Genomic DNA, 22,603 nt, shown 5'->3' with positions numbered 1-22,603 from the left:
TCCTGTTTCAGTAACAAAACTAGGGTCCTTTTTTTTAGACTTTAGCAATCTCAATATAGTGACCCAACTTATACAATACAGTTTAACAAACTTAAACTTGCTTGAAGACATATAAAAAAAAGGCAAGGGTCGGCAGGTTTTTCTAGGGTCGGTTGGGAAACAGGAAACACAACATTTTTTTCTAGGCCTTAGGCCACACCAAGTGTGTTTTTTTGGTTCACAGAGATTTGGGCAGAAAAATAGTGAAGCAGGCAGAAAATTGAACTGAAAATTGTTACTGATTAATAAAGGGGCACCCAGTTAGAAACTCCCATTTCCAGCATAGGGCTGGGAGCCACAAAGTCAACATACCCGACTGGGTAACATTTCAGACAGTGGATTTGAACTGTTAATGCCTGGATAAATGGACAAACACTAGAATAAGTACAAGGAAAAATGTGAGCAATTTGGATTCATTATAATTTTTGGGTTGGTACGTTGTTATCTTTTTTTTCTCAAGTGAGAACTTGATAAAGTTGCGAGTCCAATACCCCAGAAATGAACTTGTTTCGGCCGTAAGACTTGGTGATAAGGAAGACTGATTTTTGTAAGTTGCCCCTGAAAGAGGATTAATCCTACAGAACAATCCTGAGACCCTCCCTCCTCTGTAGTGGTGATGGATAGTGAATATAAATTGGGTTTTGCGGCAGGCGACATTTTCCTTTATTGGGTTTACCCCAGATGTCAGGCTGCTGTAATTGGATGCCTTAAGAATGTATAACTTGATAATTTCAGGCAAACAAAGTCGAGGGATGTAAATCAGAGGAAGTTTCGTGCAGCTTCTTCACTTGTCTGAACAGGAGGTTAGAAACTTTGCTGTGCAGGGTTGTTCTCTGCCTGTGTAGGGTATATAATCTACAAATGTAGAATTTTGGCCAAGGAATGAGATTTTATTTGATAAAACTTAAAAATTTTGGTTACAGTAGCTCAAACCCTTACTTGGACAAGTTCATTTGGAAGAGCATCTTTCAAATACCAGCAATATTACTAAATACAGGAATGTCAAGTGTTGACCATTGCTTTAAATGTCCTTTTCTTATTCTTCAGAAATCTCACGAGACACGTTGAAGTGAAGTGATCTGCAAGTGAAAGTCCCTGTGTCGAGAAGACGACTTGAAGGATCAGCCATGTGGAGGTAACACTTCTGAAGGAGCGATGATGACACCTGAACACACAGAGAACAACACCACACGTTAGAGGTACATTCAACAGACTAAGCTTTTTTCTACTCCTGGCAAAATTTACATTTTATATGTAGCTACAAATGTATGTGTTGGTAAGAAGCATTTCTGCTGTCAGGTTCATAAAGAGTTTTCTGCAAAGATGTCATGATCAGGGAAGACCAGGAAAGTGCTGGTCTGAAGCTGATGAATAAGGAAACAATTTTTCCTGTAAAGCTGCCAAATCTAAGTTCCTGCTTTGACGAAAACGTCATTCCGTGGAGGCTGAGCTCTCAGCTGGCTTACTGTGGAATAATGTGTATTGATTTCTGGGGAAAGTTAGAGTGCTGAAGTTTTGCACTTAGGTGAGATGCACAGGGCATAAGGTGGTGTGTATGTGGAGGGGCGGTGCTTTCTGTGCATCTGACAGATCTATAGTCTCTACCAGGCTTCGGGAGGCGGCTGGAAAGAGTAGAAATCGGGCAAAGAAAGAGATAACATGCCAGGGGAGTTTGTCTGCTGGAGAGAACATTTTGCCGCACCCGCTTCGGCAGACCAGCTCCCCCGGCATGTTATCTCTCTGTTTGGCCAATTTCTACTCTTTCCAGCCACCTCCCAAAGCCTGATAGTGGCTAACAGTTCTAGACGTTAGCTCACCTGTGGAAGGTACAAACATGAATGTTCTGTGACACTAGTGACAGACAGAAGCACTCCTGTACCTGACAGTTGCCAGACAGTAATGGATGGTCGTGGTTAGGAGTTAATTAAAGGATTCCGTGTTAATTAGTGCAGCGGCTGGCCTGCCTCCCTGTGCAGCAGGCTGGGTCTGTGTGGCGCCGGGGAAAGGGGAGAGTTATTACTCAAACCCAGGAGGACCAGGCTTGATTATTATCACATCATATTAAATATCCACAGGCACTGATACCACGCCACTCTGCGCGGTGACTAGGAATTTCCTTACTGCTTGTCTCCACCAATATTATTAAATCTCCAGGACCTGAATATGGCTTGTATTTTATCTGTACATGTAAATCCTGGCTGAATGATAGAAGTTTATTGGAAATTTATGCCTGAAGGGGAATTGAGAGTACCGAGAGTGAAAAAGAAGGGATATTTTTTTGCGATGTCAGGGTTGCAGAATTATGTTAAGTATTATAGTCTTGATTTAGTCTTTTATTTGAACAACTTGAGAATTTTTTCTGTGAAAAGCTTCATTTAGGTTTGTAGGTCAAAGGTCAGTAGCAGAGTCCATTCAGCATTGGGGAGGGTAGCTGAGAAGTTACATAAACATGACTCACTCTCAGTCCTCTTGCACGGTGTGCGTCGAGCCTACTAGGCGGACCACCTCCCTCCATCTCGGCCTGTCCTGGGCGAGCCCCTGCGCTACTTCGGGGGTGATGTTGGCCAGGGCCAGGTCCTTGGCCAGGACGTCCGTCCGTCCGGGGGCCCGCGGGTGCGGGGGGCCTCCCGAGGTCTCTTCCACCCAGCAGACTGGGGGCTGAAGTTCAGGATAGCCCGTGTAGGGTGGTCGGGTGGGAGTCGTAGGACATGTCCGTACCAGCGGACTCGGCGCATCGCTGCCACACGGGAAGCAGGAGGATGCTGGGTCCTTTGCCTGAGCTCGGTGCCAGGCAGGTGGTCGAACCAGCGTACTCCCAGAATCCTCCTGAGGCATCTGCTGTCAAAGCCGTCGAGTCTAGCTGCCAGAGTGTTGCTGAGTGGCCAGGTCTCAGCTCCATACAGCAGGATTGAGACCACTGCGGCATTGTAGACACGAAGCTTTGTGCCTAGCGAGATGTGTCTGTGCTTCCAGAGCGGTCTCCAGAGCGCCTGCATGGCCGCTGCTGCTAGTCCACGCCGCCGGTCAATTTCGGGTTTCAGATCACCTGTCCTGGAGACTGTGGACCCGAGGTAGTTGAAGGTGGACACGAAGTTTACTGTGGTGTTGTTAAAGCTGAACGGTGCAGGGTCAGGGCCATCCCCTATGTGCATCAACTCAGTTTTTGACCAGTTGATACTAAGGCCAAGCTTGGCGGCTTCTGCATCAAAAACTGCCAGGGCATCCCTGAGTCTTTGGGGAGTGTCAGCCAGCAAGGTCGTGTCATCGGCGTACTCCAGATCAGCAAGACTGTATCCGCCAAAAGAGACTCCTGGGACGCACTCGGAGACCTTAGACATAAGGTAGTCAACAACACAGTTGAAAAGGTCGGGGGCAGCAACACAGCCCTGACGGACTCCGCTGTTGATCTGGAACCACTCTGAGTTCTTGTCGTTTACACGGACGCAGCTTTCTGCATCGCTGTATCCCATAAACATGAACCTGCTAAAATTCCTGTACGTCTCACAAGAATGTTTTTTTCCTATAAATGTTGGATTGTATCTAAAGTAGGTGAACTACATGTATGATCAGCCTTGCATGTAGCAGTTAGCGTCTGTAGTTGAGATGGTTTAACTTTAAACTGAAGCAAACTTTCTTACTTATGATTGTGATATTTCTCTACTCACTCTCAACATGGAGATTTTCTGACTTTCTAATTGCAGAATTGATGAATTGTGTTGAATCAGAGATTTTGTAATTTGCAGCAGAGTGGAGTTAATACCAGTGGCGGCAGGAATACTTATTGCCGTGTGTCTGCTGACGGTTTCATCAAATCTGTTTTGCTCAAGGAGTTCTAGTTTTCATTATTACAATTTGAAACTTGACAGATCGTCTAGCTATACCTCCGGCTAAAATTCTTGATCATGAGCTTCTAAATGACATACTAGTACTTATCCAGTCTGTTTGCTTGTTTCTGAACTATAAGTTACAAATATAGCACCATTAAGATCTACTGAAGACACATTTTTACTCTACGTCACCACCATTCCCACCCTGCTTCCATGTATGTACTCTGTATTACACGTCTGGCTGCCTTCTCGGCTTTAATTACTACTTAGTAGCAACTCCAGATGAGCTTCCCCCCCCTGTACTGGCACGTTTCTGATCGTGATAAGGAAAATTGAGTTGTGTGAGATTGCGTCACGGTCAGACCCGGGTTACAGAAGCTCACGGTTTGTTCAAACCTGAATGCTGCTCAATTTCCCCAGCATCAGTGAGTCACTCTTGCCGCTCTATACAGAACTGGGAAAGCTCTGAACAGCCAGCAATGAGGTCGCTGAAATTCCTACAAACTTGTAAATGCGATAGTTTGGTGGTTTTGAATGGGAAGTTTGGAATGTGAATCTTGACAAGTCTTCCTTGATGTGCTTCAGCATCTTTAAAACATGCCCTCTCCCCAACGTTCATAAGACTCTGCAGGAGAAAAGAAGTCAATATTGTTCAGAAGAATTGCTGGAAGCCTGGAGGCTTCTGATTTTTTTGTGTCATGATTATATTCAGCAAAATTACTAGTGATTACAGATGATGAGGCCTTGCTTGTCACTTTTAGAAAATGCCTAGTACGGCTTGCACACGTGTGATACACTAACCTGTTATTGGAAGAGAAAATAAGGGTTATTGCCTTCACGCAAGTCTTAATTTGATCGTTATGCCTTCGATGTAATTACTTGGTATAGAGTTAGCGTAATTACAGTGATTTCACATGTCAGATACAGTATAGTGTTCCCCAGACCAGCTATTGCGCCGTGATGTGTGTTATTATTGGCACTGGATAGTGGATAGTATTGAACACTGCAACTGCTGTGTAGATTTTTGTTTAATTTCTGGAGGATCGGAAATCCATGCAGCATGTTTAACCTGTTTTTAAGGCACTTTGAAATGGAAATATGAACAGCAATTTGCAGGCTCAGCTAGTTATATTTTCTTCCTGAAGTTCAACTTGTGGTTTTCTGAATACCTGATAGGTCAAGTTTAATCACACAGGACTGCCTGGAACATTAGCTTGGCAGGTTTGGCCTCCATCGGCGGCGCTAACCAGGAATAATTACTGGTAGTTCAGCCACAGAAGCAGAGCGGCTGGCCTGCGCAGGTACCATCGATTACTGTAATCCATAATCCATTGTTGTAATCCATAATCCATTTCTGTAATCCATAATCCATTTGTAGGAGAATTGTTGTTAATCTCTGCTGGAAGGTACCAGAGCTGTGCTGGCCTGTGGACCTGTAGATTACACCAATCAAATGCCTTCATGCTTCGCCAATAACAATAATTATGTTCTTATTGTTGGAGTGGAAATAAAATCATGACTGTTTTTGGAACTTACAATTGAGTAGGTTCTGTCCTTGGTGCTGAAATGAAGGTGGTTATTGTCACAAGTAAAAATGAAACTATTGTCACCTTCTATTTTATTGTAGTCTGAATGTATAAGTGAACCCAATAGGTAGATCTAACTGTGTCATTCATGTTAGGAAACCATTGATACTGGCATGTTCAGATTGTGTATTCTCTTATGACTTATCATTTAAATCTCTAGTGGAAACCCCCGTTATGTATGCATTACTCGTACTGTAAAATTAATTAGAACTTAATTAGTTATCTTCAAGATTTATCTATTAGGAAAATGGAAAGTAGGGCAATAAATAACAATAAAATTCCAGCAATCCCGCAGATAATAGCATACGGATTATAGATAAGGCAGAGTTTTAGATATTCCTTGACGTTGATAATATTTTGTTTGTGTAAACAGCATATTATTCTCTGCCTTTGTGATCTGTGTTGTTTTTGCTAGTTTGTAGGAAGGGTTGTACATGTATGTAGGACCAAGAGTTCTGTTTGGTGACATGCCATAGTTAGGTTGGATGAATGATTATTACACTGGTGTCCCAGGAAGTGACAGAAAAATGTAGCATAGAAAAACAATGTCTGTACTGTTGACCTGAATATAGATATAACTTACTATTTCAAACTGCACCCCCCCTGCCCATACCCAGTGTTATCTAGCCTCCCCCATAGCTGCTGCTGTAAAATGCATGGATTGGAAACTGATAAGAATGTTTAGCAGAGCATACAGGTAGCATGAGGAGTAATTGCACAGGGTCAGGGGGAAAACGGTTGTGTCAAGCCTGTCCAATCGCAGCCCTCATTGCACAACTAATGATTCATGTCGCTCTTTTGTCTTATTCAGCAGCACCGGAGGCTGGGTATTCCCGGAGGTCTCCCACCTGCGTTTCCTAGGGTCTCCCATCCACGTTTCCTGGGGTCTCCCACCCACGTTTCCTGGGGTCTCCCACTCGCGTTTCCTGTGGTCTCACATCAGCGTTTCTGGGGTCTCCCACCGGTGTTCTTGGGGTCTCCCACCCACGTTTCCTGGGGTCTCCCACCCGCATTCCCGGGGCTCTCCCACCTGCGTTTCCTGGGGTCTCCCACCCATGCTTCCTGAGGTCTCCCACCCACGTTCCCGGGGTCTCCCACCCGCGTTTCCCCGGGGTCTCCCACCGCGTTCCCCGGGCTCTCCCACCTGTGTTTCCTGGGCTCTCCCACCTGTGTTTCCTGGGGTGTCCCACCCGCGTTTCTTGGGATCTCCCTCCTGCGTTTCCCAGGGTTCTCTTACCCATAATGAAGACCCATGTGACGTACGATGCAGGTCGGTGGGAATACAAGAGAGTATTTAAGATTTAAGTTAGACATGATATATGGGTGTGTACGGTGTGATAGTCTGTATTTAACATATCTGCATTCAAGTACAATATCTGCATATCACTACAATATCTGCATTTTGCTACATTATCTGCATATTGCAACAATACAGTGTACAGTATCAGATCTGGTCCCTGATGTGTGTGTCCAGTCTTGGACGAGACCCAAGTTTGTCCAGATTTTCTGCTTCCCTCAGGTTTTCTCCGGCTTGTCTGTTTTTAATTGATCACGTTGGCAGATTTCCAGCAAACTTTTGGCTCCTGCGGAAGCAAGTTTTACTAACTCTCTGTGCTGTGGTGTTACTGACTGTCATCATGACTGATATTGTATTGGGGATATACCATAGACAAGCCAGGGCCATATTATATGAATCTAATGTCCTGGTCAAGATATATTATGTCATTTCGGAGTGTGATTTTGAAACAGACCAATGATTGTTTCTGCAGCTTTCAATGGACAGATCAATGTGGCATTATCCTTCCTTGAAGGGGATTGCAACAATTTTGCGACCCTTTTGATACATATTGGGTGTCCCTAAATGGTGTAGCGATTACCCAAACTCCTGGAGTGGGGCATGATTGCCGCCGTCTGAAAGCAAATATCGACACAGTCTATGACTCGGTGCTGGAAAATGGCCACCATTACGTTTTACATCTCTTGTTTCCCCGTTTTCAATTTCCTGCAGGAAAATGTCCAATTACGGCAGAAATGGGACTTTCCTTGAGCAGGGCCGGGTCTGTAAGGTTTAATGGAGGCAGGGCGAATCTGCAGGATAGTTAGACTTAATTTTGTGTCGGTAATGGCCAGCTTGTCTGATGGGTTCCCTTGTAGGAAAACCCATGAAATCAGGCGCGGGCTTTACTGTCATTGGAACGGCTTCTGGCCAGATGGGACCACAGACACTGGCTAAGGCCACGCCAAGAATGCTGAAATACTCATCTCAACCAGCTTCAACAAGTTTCAACAAAGCAACAGATGTGTTTTGATGTCATTTTTTACTGCAAAGGGATTTTGCGGTATACTGTCAAGGTTACTCAAGCAACTGGATATGATTTTAGAAATGGTTGACAATTTTCAAATCATCTGCAGTTCAGCTTTCTTCTCTCTGGTCACTGACGAAAGCTAGTGGATGCTACCTGAAACATCTGTTTCCAAAATCATATCCAGTTGCTTAAGAAACTGTTTTTTTGGCTCATCTGCAGTTGCTTTTCGATGAGTAACTGTTGTTTTTTTGCGTAATCTGCATTCTGTCCCACCTGCGTGACGCTAACCCATGGTGACAACCGTCTTATATCTCAGAAATGGGTCCTCAGCCTTGATACCAGCCAATATTGCTGCCTGTGCGTTCTGCAATATTGCCTGCCGTTTCCACATCAGATAACTGTGATGGTGTCCGTGATGCAGACTTGCCAGTTCCGCATCCTGTCAGATCCTGGATCTCCGTGATTAATGTCAGCTCCTCCGTCCCAATATTGGAACTCTCCAACGGTCCTGCACAGCTGGCTTCAGCCACACCAACTTAGCCTTCTCTGGGGTCAATTTGTTTTAGCAAAATTCAGAAGTCTTGTACGCTAAATGTAGATCCCAATAAAATTTGCAAGTCTTCGAAGAAAGTATCCTGGGAAAAAATCTCCAATCCTGTGGATCCGGGATCACCGTGATTAATGTAAGCTCGTCAGTCCCTATATTGGAGCTGCTGCCTTCCTATGGTCCGGCACAGCTCATTTGAGCCACACCAACTTAGTTTCCTTTTCTGGGGGGCAATTTTCCAAAAGCAAGAAGTCTTGTACATGTAGATCCCAAGTCAAGTCTTTGAAGAAAGTGCCCTGGGAAAAAATCTGCAATACTATTATATCTCTGAAACAGTGTACTCAAAGGACCAGTCATTCCGGGACTCAGTTTTCTGTCATGTGAATCTGGCTACATTACACCGATCGACTTGTTACACCTAACCCTTGAACTTCTAACTCTAGACATTGTAACAGTTATTGTTGTCATTATCTATTGATTTAAAAAACGTACAGAAAGACTGTGCATTGTTTTTTTGGTTTTATGCTAAGAAAAGACACCTGCATGTGCAGTTATAGCTTGCATTACCTGACACTTCATATATTAGAGATGAAGCACCCCTCTAGTATGAATGGTACAGCCTGATTGACAGGTGGGTGTCTGTTCATATTCCTCCCTCCCACAATGCAATAATCCTGCACTAAACTTCACGACCTTTTGACCTTCAGCCAGGCAGCCAATGACCCATGACCTCCCTGTAAGTGGAAAGGATGGAAAAGGAAAGATTCTTATAAAACACTTTTTCTGGTTCCTGTACAGATCTGAAAGTGTAGTTTGGTTGTCTTTACTTATTTGTATATTATTATTATTGATGTTGTATATCAATCAATAGTTTGTGCTTTCAAAATCATATCCAGTTGCTTGAGTAACTGCTTTTTGGTGTAGTTTGGTTGATATTGATGTTGTGACATGTTTGTGTAGTGTTACAGGCAGCTTTATGTCCTGGAAAAAAGGTATAGAAACTGAGCATCATGCTGGCTTTGGGGAGTGAAAACTTTCATTGTAGGTAAAACAGCCATGTCTCCAGGAAGTTTGACAGGGATGTTTTGTACAGGGATTTTTTGTACATAAGACTCCTATTAGGAGATTTAACAAGGTTTGTACGGTGTATCGTCAAGAAGTTGGGCCTGAGTTAGAAAAGTATGTAGTTGCACCTCTCAGAGTACTAGCCTACATTTGTACTTAGCTACTAGAGTACAGCAGTTCCATTTGTCACCCCCCTTTTGTCGGTATCCCCCAGCCAGCAGCCTGGTTTCCCAGCTTTGCTGCCAGGTTGGCCAGTCTGTGTTCCCATCATATTGTCCCCATTAGTCAGCCTTTGTAGCGCATGCAAAGCGATTGCTCATACTCCACAATGGGCCATTCGGGCTGGCGGCTGCCACCGGCTGATAGCAATATTGCACCACCCTGCCCCAAATCACTGCCACAATGGGGCTGCAGTGCTACGAATACTTTTTTGCAGTGTCCTGCAATATGCAGAATGTCAAAATTTTGTTCCAAAATTCGGAAATACTTTCTGCAAATACACAGTCACTTAAAAGTCCTGATCTAAACCCATGGCATGTACAAAATTGCAGTTGGCAAACATTTTACATGCGAAAACAGTACAAGCAAAATTTCTTGTAATTTTTTTATAGACTCAGTTAGTAGTATTTTTAAATACAAATGCCTTTAAACACTCTTGAACCCTTAGCCTGATTTTTTCAGTCTGCAAAATTGCGGGTTGCTAATTTTTCTTCTGCAATTTCATTGAAAATGTCTCTGCAAAATGCAGTCTGCAGATGGGTATTTCTAACACTGGACTGTAACGTTCACATTTATTTGCCAATTTTTACTGCTAGAGAAATGCCAAATGGTCGGTGCTGAAACCAGGGATTTTCAAACCACCAAGTCTGACTCCATCATCCATGCCTGATTTGAATGGATACCTAGAGACCTGTCCCTTCTCCTCATTGGCTGCTGCTGCCTACTGATGCACCAATCAGATTACAGCTTACAATATGCTATTAGTGAGACAACATTGCAAAGTAGAACAGTGTTTGTGATTGGTGGTCACGCCTGAGTGCCTGAGAAAATAGATATTCCCCATCGGAAGTGTGCAGTGTGTGTAGGGAGGTGGTCGGTATGGAGGCAGGCTGGGCTGCTGCAGGACCTATATTGTACAGGAGAACTAAAGCATACAGCATGGCCCTGTATGTGAGGTGGGTACATGTACATGTACATGTAGTTACTGTGGATAATTTTATACAAATGTATCTCTATTATGCTAAACTGGATATTGAGTGTATGTGTGTGAGTGAGTGTGAGTGTGAACTAAGGCATACAGCATGGCTCTGCACATGTATGTAAGGTGGGTAGTTACTGTGGATATACAAACGTACATGATTGTATTATCTGTATAATGTTAAACTGTACGATGGACATCATATTGTGTATTGTACCATGTCAGGAGTATGTTGACTATGTTTGTCTTTGGTTTTCTTTTGTTGATATTATTACACATGCAAAGCATGGAGATGTTGTAATAATAAAATAACAGTATTTAAATCTTCACATTAAAAAGGGTCATGCATGAGATACATGTAGTGTGTAGCCTGTATATAAACATGAGGGTTAGGCGATACCTCGGCTTATCTTACATGTACATGTATGGGTTGATTATAAGGTGTTTATAAGAAGCACAGTGGAGCAAATTGGTCTTCAGGAGGTGGTTTGAAAGCAGCGATTAGGGCTTACATTAAGGCTGTTCAGTCGGCACTTTTCATTAGTTTGTAAGAAAATACCTTAATGAGTTAAGCACTGCTGAAAGCTCTGCATTCACGGCACCAAATACCACCTGCGTACCCAGGTTAGTGCAGGTAAAATTGGAGCTGTACTCTAATGCCTGTATATTCACGTTAGTGCAGGTAAAACTGGAGCTGTGCAGGTATTTCTGGTGTCTACCTGTACTATCTGCACTGCCTGTATATGCAGGCTAGTGCAGGTAAAACTGGAGCTGTGCAGGTATTTCTGGTGTCTACCTGTACTATCTGCACTGGTGCATGTACTGGGTATATGCAGGTTAGTGCAGGTAGGATTGGAGCTGTATGCTAACGCCTGGAGGTCTGGGTTAAGGGATTCTGCATGTTACCAGCTCCAGTGCAGGAATGCAAAAAGGGAAATGTTGAGCCCTGACATTTCTATGCAGGACGAGTTTCTGAATTCTCCTCTGGGCAGAACAGTTCTGGGAAAATGGATGCTCCCAGAGTCGTAAAACTGATGTTGACAAATGCAGTTCAGGTACTTTTTATCATTCAGTTTCCTCCTCTGTTTGTGAACATGTTTGTATCTGTCACGGATTTGCCGGAAAGAACCTGTCTTCATTTAAATCCAGAAACTTCCGTAGACACAAAAGGTCATGGAACAAGTCTTAATAAAAAAGACTTGGCCAAGGTGAAGACATATGTTTTCTTATTCTAACGTCTTCACATTTCTTGGAACATTTGTTTTCTTGTAGTGATTTTGAAGACAGCTTGAAGGAGAGACAGCTTGCCTGCACATCTGGTGCTAAATAATGCTGTGGAATTGAATGGATGTTGAAGTAAATGTTTGTATGGGGCATCTTTTGTGCATTGTTGTGCTAAAGTGCCGAGTCTGCCTGCAGGGTTAGATAATAACCCACTCATGTTCCCGTACCTATAATTAACTTCAGCTCCTTTCACACACCACTGTATAATTCCCCCATTTGTGGCCGGGATAAAACAGGATTGTAACGCCGGCCTGACCACAAGAAAGGCGACGCTGGAAAGGCTCCCTTCCCACTGAGCTGGGAACTGTAATTACAGCTTCGAGGGGAAGGAATTCTGCAAATTCCTGCCAAGTTTCCATAGAGGGGGTGCGGAATGTGGGGATGTGGAGCGCGTGTTGATATGTCAGGTCCAAATGTTTGTTCAATGTTTGATTTTTAATGGTCCGACTGTCGGTGCATGACTAGTGCACTGTTAGTTTGTGCATGGCCAGTTTGTGTTCAATGGTCCAGCTCGTAGCTTGAGCCTCAGGGTCGTTACTGACACACAGTCCAGAAATGGTGCAAATGTCTGATAAATCATCTTTCTCACGCCTTTCATGTACAGGGGCATTGCCTGTCTTTTGTTCTACAGCCCTTGGGCCATACATATGGCTACTATGGTATAATACACTCAGTCTGGTAGTGTCCAACTCCCATACACTCTGAAAACCATCAATGTTTTTAAGGTCTAGCATTACTCTGGAAGGCAAAGCAAAGACTCTGTCCAGTGTTTCCTTCATGTGAACACGGCCCAGCCTGTAGTGTACATGTATGTACATGTACATGTACATGTATGTCTGAGAGAGTACATGTATGTCTGCCAACTTGGTCCAGTGTTTCCTTCGTACTTCCTGTCCTCTCACACAGCAGTGAGAGGTTGTTGAGTGTGACAGAAATTTAGGCCCGCCAACAGTTGTGTACTTTGCACTTGGCAAGATTTGCCAAAGCCTGTTTGGATTTAGTCTGCTTAGAACTGGAGACTTGTGGTATCTATGTTTTCATTCCATTAGCCGGATGTCATGTATTTTATTACAGACATGTGTACATTTGTTTTACAGACATGTGTATTAGTATTACAGACAATTATATGCATTATAGTTGTGGTGTTAAACAGATATGCAGTGGTGTCCTGTAAGAGCCTTTATAAAGTATGGATAAAACTTCTTAAGGTTTAATACATATTTTCCGTCTATTCTAATGAATTCCTATCTCGTATAGCCTCAAGGTTTGCCTGAAATAGTAACTTCCATCTAGTTGGCAGCCTTGGCTGTGTCTTCATCCAAAACAGATGGAGAAAAATAAAAACCTTCCAGTGTGACAGTTATTATTGTCAGTTTACAGGTACCTTGTGAGACTACCTTTGCTGACTACAGACTTTTTTTATTTGCTTAATAGTTCACTACAAAACAAGGCTCATGAGAGCTAACTCTAATGTTTTAGGTTACTGTACAGCCAGTGAGGACAGATGTTTGTTGACATAAGACTTACAAAGTTTAAGGTTGTTCCCATGTGAATCCTTTGAGAATGAGCCATACAAATGTTTACCTGTGTGTAAACTACTAACCTGGTCAGGTGCAGGCCCACATCTCATTTTTACCTGTGTGTAAACTACTAACCTGGTCAGGTGCAGGCCCACATCTCATGTTTACCTGTGTGTAAACTACTAACCTGGTCAGGTGCAGGCCCACATCTCATTTTTACCTGTGTGTAAACTACTGACCTGGTCAGGTGCAGGCCCACATCTCATTTTTACCTGTGTGTAAACTACTGACCTGGTCAGGTGCAGGCCCACATCTCATTTTTACCTGTGTGTACACTACTAAACTGGTCAGGTGCAGGCCCACATCTCAGATAGCTGCTGGTACTGAAATATTCATGTCCTGCAACTTTACTGGGTCAGCCTTTGTTAATCTGCATTTTTCCCCACAGCCACAGTCAAGTCAGTATTTCTTGCACTGCAGCATCAGAAAAACCTTACATTATCTGCAGGTCATTGTTTTACTATCCGTGGGCTGGCAGTGGGGGACTGTTACATGTAGGTAAGTTATGCCTGTCTGCTTACACAGAGTATAGGTAGACTTACACAGGTGTTTTATGAACAGGTGGGTTCGGCACTAAACATGTACATCTTTCACTGCATGATTCCCAATTGCTTTCCCAAATTGTAGAGAGGCCTTTATTTCTGTTGTACCTGTTCTGGTCGTGAATTCGTTCGTGAATAATTATAGATCTCACTGTGTAGACTGTATGCCTACGAATACAGGCAAATGATGATTCCAATTCTCCAACAACTTCCTTCCTGAATGCTATATTGTCTGGCCTGACACCAAGCTTAGCTTCAGAAGGCAAGTAGCTAGAACATAGTAGATCCTGACATGGAAACTGACCCAGAATTGGCTGTAATGGTAGGTTGTCCATTGTGATAATAGTTGGCTGTAATGTGAGGTTAGGACCTGACACTTGGTATTAGACTGGGCAGTTCTGCACAGTTCTGTAGTGTAGAGCATTGTCAGAGTGTGAGAGTGTAGAGTGACACTTGTGGCATCCCACTGGGCTGTTTTGTACACAGTGAGTCCCAAAGGCCAGCAGGGCAGGACTGTTCCACTGTGGCTGCCCACAGGGGGGTGTGGTGTCGTCTAACAGCTTTTGTGTGCAGAAAGGCCTGTTCCCACCCGTTTCCAACAATGGATCGTTCTGGAGGGGTGAATATGCACGCTTGGGACCCTGTTGTCTGCCACATTCTGGTGGGCAGCAGAGAGACATGATGAGGTATGGAAAGGTGCCAGGTTTGATTCTGTTCTGCATGCAAGCCCAGGTTGTAAGACTAGTCCTTTCAAGCCAGCACGTCGGCTGAACGTACTGCACCTGCGCAAAACCCGTAATGTATTGTACATAGCACTTTAGCAGAACGTCTCATATAAGGTCGTGCATATAAGGTTAACATCCCATCTGTAGTTTCCAAATGTTGTGTCAGAAAAATATCCTCAGCAACAGGTAAAATTCTGATGCAACGTTGACCAAACATCCAGTGTGAAAATACAGGGTTATGCAGGCGCAGTATCATGAGGGCCTGCAAGCCCTTTTTCGTAAGGCGTAATCAGGCCGTTTTAGACTTCGTAATTCGTAGGCAGCCTCCGCAAAAATCAACGTAATTCGTAATTGGACATTAGCCGCAAATCGTAAAGCCGTAATCAGCTCTGAGACTTTAACGTAATTCGTAATAGGCGGAGAAAATTTTGCGTAATTCGTAATCACTACCCCCCCTTGCAGGCCCTCTATCATGAGTATGCCCTGCCAACATGCTTTGCAAGCCCGGCATGTAATGTAAGACTACCCTCCCAGCCTGTCAGCTCCCAATTAGCATGCCTCACTTGTAGCTGCTGACAGAAGTTCTCTGGGGTAGAGCGGGCCGAACCACTGCCAGGGGAGGGGGGGTCAGGGCTGGGGGCGCGGTGTCGAGTATCACAGGTCGGCAGCCACACAGCAACCCATTATGTGCCAGAGCTACACTTCCCCATTACAGTAGGAGTTCCTGTTCATCTGGATGCCTGGCCTGTACACAGTACAGATCTGGTAAGCTATAACTAAGTTTCAGTCCTGTTTTCTGCGTATAAGTTTTCCCACAGGACTAGTCACGTTCAGTAGGAGGTCCTGCTTCTGTGGATGAGTGGCCTTCTGTACGGCAGTAAGTTTTAGTCCTGTTCTATACACACATATATGTTGTCTGTCCCTTAGAAGTCATGTACAGTTCCTGTGCTACACACACATATACATGTATGTTGTCCCACAGAAGTCAGGTACAGTTTCTGTTCTATACACACATATATGTTGTCCCACAGAAGTCAGGTACACACTTATGCAGTTCCTGTGGATGCCTTCTGTACACAGATTGGGTAAGTTTCAGTCCTGTTGTTACCAGTGTTGCCCCACATGCACAGTAGTATTTAGGAGTCCAGCCTGGCCTGCTGTGCAGCTCAGGTAAGCCGAGTGTTCTCGGATACATGTTGTTACACAGTAGTGCTGTCCTTTAGCCTTAGTTTAGGAGTTGCTGAGGACAGGTATGTTCACCTGCCCTTCTGTACAGCTCAGGTAAGGTCCAGTACTGTTCTCTGAGTGCATGTAGTAACTCAGTAGTCATGTTTATGGTTCCCGTGGACAGACTTGTTGCCATCTGTAGAGTTCGGGTAGCACTAGTCCTGTTCTCAGGATCATGATATGTCACTGTACTGTTCCCCAGTAGTCCTGAACAGGGTCCGTATTGTACAACGTTGTTCTGTTCCTGTGTAGTCCTGTTGTTTTGATCCCCAGTAGTCAAGTGTAAGTCCTGTTCAGGGTCTGTATTGTTGATCCCCAGTAGTCGTGTTGCGGTCAGCACAGTTGGGCAGCAGGAGAAATTGAATTTCACCCTTTGATAGCTGACAAAGGTCTGTGCCTGGCTGCCAGACATGCCGCGGATGGTTGTGGATTTGAGACTCGCGTTCTGTTTCCTGTCTGTAGCTCCGCAAGGTTTCCCCTAAATCTGGGCCTTTCTAGGTGTCGTCTTTTCCACAAGGTAAGACCTAGGAAAAAAATGGTGTGTTTCCTATTTCAGTCCTGAAAAAATTTTGTGATCTCTGAGGTCGATCAGCTAAAAAAATTTATGTCCCTTGCAGGGGTCCACAGAAGAAAGGCTAGGGTCAGCAGTTTTTTCTAGGGTCAGTCGGGAAAACAGGAAACAGAACGTTTTTTTCCTAGGCCTAATTCCAGGTGTTGTCTTTTCCACCAGGTGAAGCCCATTGTCTGTGAACAATACCTGTGGGTCTAGACAGGTGATGACCTGTGGGAAATCCTCTGGCTCCAGTGCTACATGATCTGCTCTCCTTCTTACAACAACCATGGCACTTTTAAAGCATCATTCTTACAAGTACAGCACTTTTAAAACATCAGGTCATATATTATGGCCAGCTCATGTGATATTGTGAGATGATCATGATGGGAGTGTGTATTGTAGGAGACAGTTTCTATCATATATGTTGTACAACGTCATGTATATATACAGGTTAGAGCTGGGACCTTACACAAACATACATGTACCTGCACTGCCCATCCCCAGACTTTGATGCTGAATGAAGTTGACTGATGAAGGCCCATTCTGACATTATCTGGACCAGCAAGGAGAGAAAAATGTTTCTCCAATAGAACACTTTACTGTGACTTCACAGCTCCGGAGTCTTGAAGATTTCTTCCCGGAGAAAAATGGCCATTTTGGGAAGACGATGTTCGATAAAGCTTTTGGTGAGGATGTTGGATTGATGTGACCTTGAGCGGGGGTTGATGTGACCTTGAGGGGGGGCTGACAGGATGTAATTTGTGCTGAGATCAGGCAGGATTTTCCCTGGTGCTGACGGACAAAGAACTTTCCTGATAGGAGCTACAGTTTTGCATGGATGTTAAGATGCTTTGTAATGATCTTATTGGTGTTGTTATTATCTAAGGAAGATCAGAAGAAATCTTACACCGTCTTTTTTCAGCAAGGTATTGCTGACCATGTCAAATAAAATATTCCAGTAACTGTTGCTGGTGTAAGAATCATTTTGCCATTTCCTGTGACTTCCCTGATAATTGCCCGGCGGTAGGCTGGCCTGCGAGGTGCCCACGCACACATCATGCCATAAAGCATGTTTAGAAAGCTAATAAAAGCCAGCAGAAACCAATATCATGCCCTGCACCCCATTATGACCTGCTAGTATCATTTCTGGGCATCGATCGGCTTTCAGTGGTGCTGCTACAGAACTGATGGTGGAGAATTAATGACTGGTGAACGGCAGGGTCCTCCCAATCTGGGCTGGAAATACGGCAGGGTCCTCCCACACTGGGATGGAAATACGGCAGGGTCCTCCCAATCTGGGCTGGAAATACGGCAGGGTCCTCCCACACTGGGCTGGAAATAAGGAAGGGTCCTCCCAAACTGGGCTGGAAATACGGCAGGGTCCTCCCAATCTGGGCTGGAAATGCTCAGCTTCAGTGTGGGCAGGAAGATTTTAATCAAGCATTAGTAAGTTAGCCATATTGTACGTAGTAGAAGAGGCCAGACTACACATCAGCCTAGCCTTCGACTTATCGGTACCTTCATGTACATGTACATTCCCACCCTAAATGTTGCCTAAGCATTACAGTACACTCTCTGATATGGGCACTCATACAAGCACTACACTTGCACCACACATGCACTGATATTAGATGACCACCTACCCCCCCCCATGGTTACACACACACTCACTCTCTGTCCGGTTTATCGTCTGTTGTTCCCTGTCTTCCGAGGATAAGCTGCCCCCCCCCCCATGGTTACTGCTGATATAAGCCTCCCCCCCCATGTAACCTGCACCCCCCCCCCAGCTAATGGTTATTGCAGAAGTAACAGGCAGGATGTGAATCAATGTTGATAGAGAAATAACGAGTTGTCATATCGACAGAACGCGCCAAAACGCGATGTTCTCTTCGAGTCGGGTCAAGCCGGAATTACTGGTAATTTCATCGTATCGGGGAAATTTGGAGGGACCGTTGCAGCATGGAAGTGTGTCGCTGTTGCACATACACAAGTGCACTGGCTTTGGCTAGTGTAGCATCTTTCATGTAGCTTTCTTCATGTAGCATTTTCCATGTAGCATTCTTCATTCGTACTGCCTGTTGCAGGGAACAGGCTGATCCTGTGTAGAACTAGAAGGCTCTTAGGAAAACTTAAAGCAAGTAAAATGCTTAACTAGAACCTAATAACATCAGAAATGTACTCGTCAAAACAATGATTTATCTTGATTATAAAGTTGGTTACTCACTGCTTGTCTGTGACTCTGTCTGTCAATGTGTTTCTACATGTATGATGTGCAGCAGTATGATGTACTTAGGCACAGGAGGACCTAAGGTAAGGTATAAGGATGTACAGTATACAGCACAGTACATTCATGGTGATGCTCTTTTTGCCTGGGGAACTAGGAGGATTGAAAAGCATTATGGGTAAGGAGGCGAAGTCTGCCGACCCTGTCCTGGCCCCTGACACCCAAGGCTTATCCAGTAATAATCCCACGTTTGCTGCAGAGCATTATGGGTAAGGAGGCGAAGTCTGCCGACCCTCTCCTGGCCCCTGACACCCAAGGCTTATCCAGTAATTATCAGTTGGTTTGCTGCCACATGTACTATCTCTGCCCTGGGGAAGCTATCTCTGCCCTGGGGAAATGCCTCCATTTTCAAGACAATTGCCCTTAATGAGCAGCCAGCAGTTGTCTGGGTCAATTTTGCCTCAGCCTGGGCCGTAACAAGTTACTTCCTGCGTTCTATTCTATACAATACTGGGCAGAGCCCTGGCTAGGGCATCCCGCCCAGTGTGCATGGCTAGTGCCACTGGTGCGGTGCAGCGAATAAAAATGTGCATAAAACAAAACAGAACAGTACTGTACATAAATTTGTGCGTTTGGTGCATGGCCGTAACTAGCAATCTGTGAGCCGGGTGGCCCATGTGCACGGCCAACCCCGTCTTGTATGTGTCAGCAGATTGTTGTGTTACAAGGTGTTTGGGGAGTGCGTTCCATTATGTGATGGTTGTCGGAAAGTTCCGCTTCAGGACTGGTGAAATTATAGCTAGAAGACAGCAGAACAGTCAGGTGTGAAGAAAATCTTTACTTAACATTCAAGGTTATGTCGTTTGAAGAAGGTACCCTTATTTCTGTCTTACATGTTTATTTGTGGAGATCTTTGACTCATCTCACTTTGGTTAATTACATTTTGGGAATTGCTCGTGCCCAAATTAATCATGACCAAGATTATCCAATCAACCAATCAACAAGTTCATTACTAAATCACTAAAGGCTCAAAATCACTGACTTGAATCTCTTCCTAACGACTTGAATCACTTTCTAATGACTTGCATCCCCCTCCCCTTCTTCTGCTAGTCAGTGTGTTCAAATAGACCCAGCTCACGTTATCACCCAATAAAGGAAATATTATCCCTTCCTAATGACCTATGATGACTTCCCCTCCCCCCTTCTTCCTCTTTGGTTCTTTCCAGTCTTCTCACAAAGACTCACAGAGTAGCATTTTACATTTCAGTGCACACTCACTCAATAGCACATAATTATAGAAAACTGCTGTAATGTTTTGGAGAGATTTACCTTCTTCCCTCTAATCCCCCCCCCCATATGAAACTTTCCCTCCCCTTCTCCTCCCTACTTGCTGCATCATTACATCCACCCCCCACCCCACATGCCCTCCACATGGACCAGCCCACCCCATCTGCCCCCCCCCCACATGCCCTCCACATGGACCCTACAGCCTGCCCCTAATGCCTGTGTAAACAATAACACACTTACAGCCACCCCACTGCTACTGTACTGGGTAACTGGGACAACATGCCCCTCCCCACTGCTACTGTACTGGGTAACTGGGACAACATGCCCCTCCCCCTGCTACTGTACTGGGTAACTGGGACAACATGCCCCTCCCCACTGCTACTGTACTGGGTAACTGGGACAACATGCCCCACCCCACTGCTACTGTACTGGGTAACTGGGGGAAGGGACAACACACCCCTCCCTCCAGACTTTCAGCCTGTGTAAACAGTAACATACTTACAGCCACTGATGTGGGTTTTCCTCACTGCCCTGCTACTGTACTAGATAACAGGCAGAAGGAAGAACTTGCTCCTCCCTCCTAGTCTCCAGTCTGTGTAAACAGTTACTGTAACACTAGTTTTTATAGCCACTGATGTGACTAGTAGTTCCACTGCTACTGAACTGTACATTGTAACTGAATAGACAAAAGCTGTGATGCTTTAGTCCCGCTTTTATTCAGCATTTCTCCCGTGTGTAGCACATTGAAAACTCTATATGCAGACCTGTTCTGCAAAACTGTGACCTTGGATAATTTCCGCACATCTGGCAAAGTCCCAAACCACTTCAGCAGGTTTGTGGCACTTCTCCTGGGCTTTGGCAACATTTTATGCATTTTGTTGCAACATCACTGACTGGCAATTCTTGGCTGCTGCCCAAAACCCTGATAGGTAAAACATGGGAGGCCAGGAGGCCAGTTTGTGAAAATTTGATCTGCGGCAATTATGAAACTCGCATGCATGAGAAAATGGAAATATGGTTAGGCCTGGGGTCACGCTTCTGCTGAATTGTGCTGCCTGGAGCTACAGGAATATTACAGGCCTCGAAATCAACTTTACTTCATATTGTCCCAGCACTGTCCCAAAACTTAATTTCTCATTTGTCCTGAAGTGAGGATGAACTGTCCCAACCTGTTTTTGTAAAGTATTGTATGACTTTAACTTGAAGTCAACTTTATTTTGCTTACATTCTGACTCCCAGGTGCACTATATAATTGCAGAGTAGACAGGAAATTCAGGGGACATTTCTGGATCCAAAAGCTGGGGCGTGTGCCTGATAGACAAAAAGACAGCTGACATTTCGATTGTTGATTAGTTTTTAATTGTCCCCAAAATGTCCCAAAGTGCCTTTTTATTTGTCCCAGTGTAGTATTTATTGGTCAGTGGCCATCGGACCACCTTTAGTTTCGAGCCCTGTATTAGTGAGTGTGGTTGGAGTTACAGGGTTATTAGTGAGTGTGGTTGACTTACTTCTAAGGTTGCAGAAATGTGGAACATTAGATTACTTGGGTGCAGGCAAGCCCAGAGTTCAGGGCAGGTTTCGGGTAACATTATTCTGCTCTGCCATAATGTGGAAATAAAGTAGTACATCTGGAGGAATGAAATCAGCTCTGCCTTTACTCAGGTCTACCCTAAGTAACCAGGCTGGCTGCTGTGGCAAGGAAGGGTTCAGAGGTGGGAACATGTTATATACACAGCATCGCCTACACAACAGCTTAGTATACACAGCGTGGCCTACATGACAGGTTTATTGTGTTTAACGGTGGGGACATGAATGTTGTACCTACACTGCATAGCGACAGCTTTACTGTGTGCAGAAATGGGTGGTGAGTTCTGATTGCTTCAGTGATGAGCTGCTATTGTGGTGGTTTGGCAGCTTAGCTGTGCTGATGTGCATGTCTACAGGTACATCACCGTACATGTCATTTAGCAGTCTCCTTTTCAGCGCTGGATTTGTCAAGAGTCAGAGCTGGGGGGAAGAGAAGAGAGTTGTTGACTACCCTGGCAGTGGTGGTTAGTGTACAAGGACAGGGTTTTATAGTTCCCTTTCCGCACCGTGTCTAAAGCTTGTTTCCCAGCAGAGGAAAGAGAAGTGTTCTCCCCTCCCTCCTAGTGCAACCTGACCCTGACCTCTGCCCCATGACCCTGACCTCTGCCCCACAACCCTGACCTCTGCCCCACGACCCTGACCTCTGCCCCACGACCCTGACCTTTGCCCCACGACCCTGACCTCTGCCCCATGACCCTGAAAGGCAGGAAATCCTCCTGCAGGAATCATCTTCACGCCTCCCTGATCATTACTGGTCTGTCTGTCAAGTGGAGAAGTTAGACACAAGCTCACTATGGAATAACTGTCCTGTACACAAGGTCACTGGTCACTGCTGTCCTGTTTCAAGGTCACTGCTGTCCTGTTTCAAAGTCACTGCTGTCCTGTACACAAGGTCACTGGGATCCCTAGTGCTTTCTTGTACACTGTATCAAAGGTTATGGTTAAGCTGGAAATGCACAATGAGATCCATGATAATGGATTGCTTGGCTATGTATAAATGTCAAATTGTTTATATTTTTCCATGAT

The 22,603-nt window shown here is 44.7% G+C and overlaps 1 protein-coding gene across 4 annotated transcripts in view; it reads left to right on the top strand.

The window, feature by feature from the left end:
- The window catches only part of LOC109471711 (D-glucuronyl C5-epimerase-like), a 61,147-nt gene that overhangs the window by 25,336 nt on the left and 13,208 nt on the right, over positions 1-22,603 (top strand). For 2 of the 4 annotated variants that reach the window (XM_019771053.1, XM_019771054.1), the window contains exon 2: positions 1,087-1,238. The gene's annotated coding sequence lies outside the window, so the exon portion shown is untranslated. Of the gene's footprint in view, positions 1-1,086; positions 1,239-10,456; positions 10,546-15,379; positions 15,465-22,603 lie in introns of those variants that run through there. The other 2 variants (XM_019771055.1, XM_019771056.1) reach the window with 2 other exon arrangements.

Source organism: Branchiostoma belcheri, unplaced genomic scaffold, assembly GCF_001625305.1.
Source record: "Branchiostoma belcheri isolate BF01 breed outbred unplaced genomic scaffold, Haploidv18h27 scaffold255, whole genome shotgun sequence".
Taxonomy (NCBI): domain Eukaryota; kingdom Metazoa; phylum Chordata; class Leptocardii; order Amphioxiformes; family Branchiostomatidae; genus Branchiostoma; species Branchiostoma belcheri.
The sequence above is the reverse complement of the archived record's forward strand: the minus strand, read 5'-3'. Positions and strand labels throughout refer to the sequence as shown.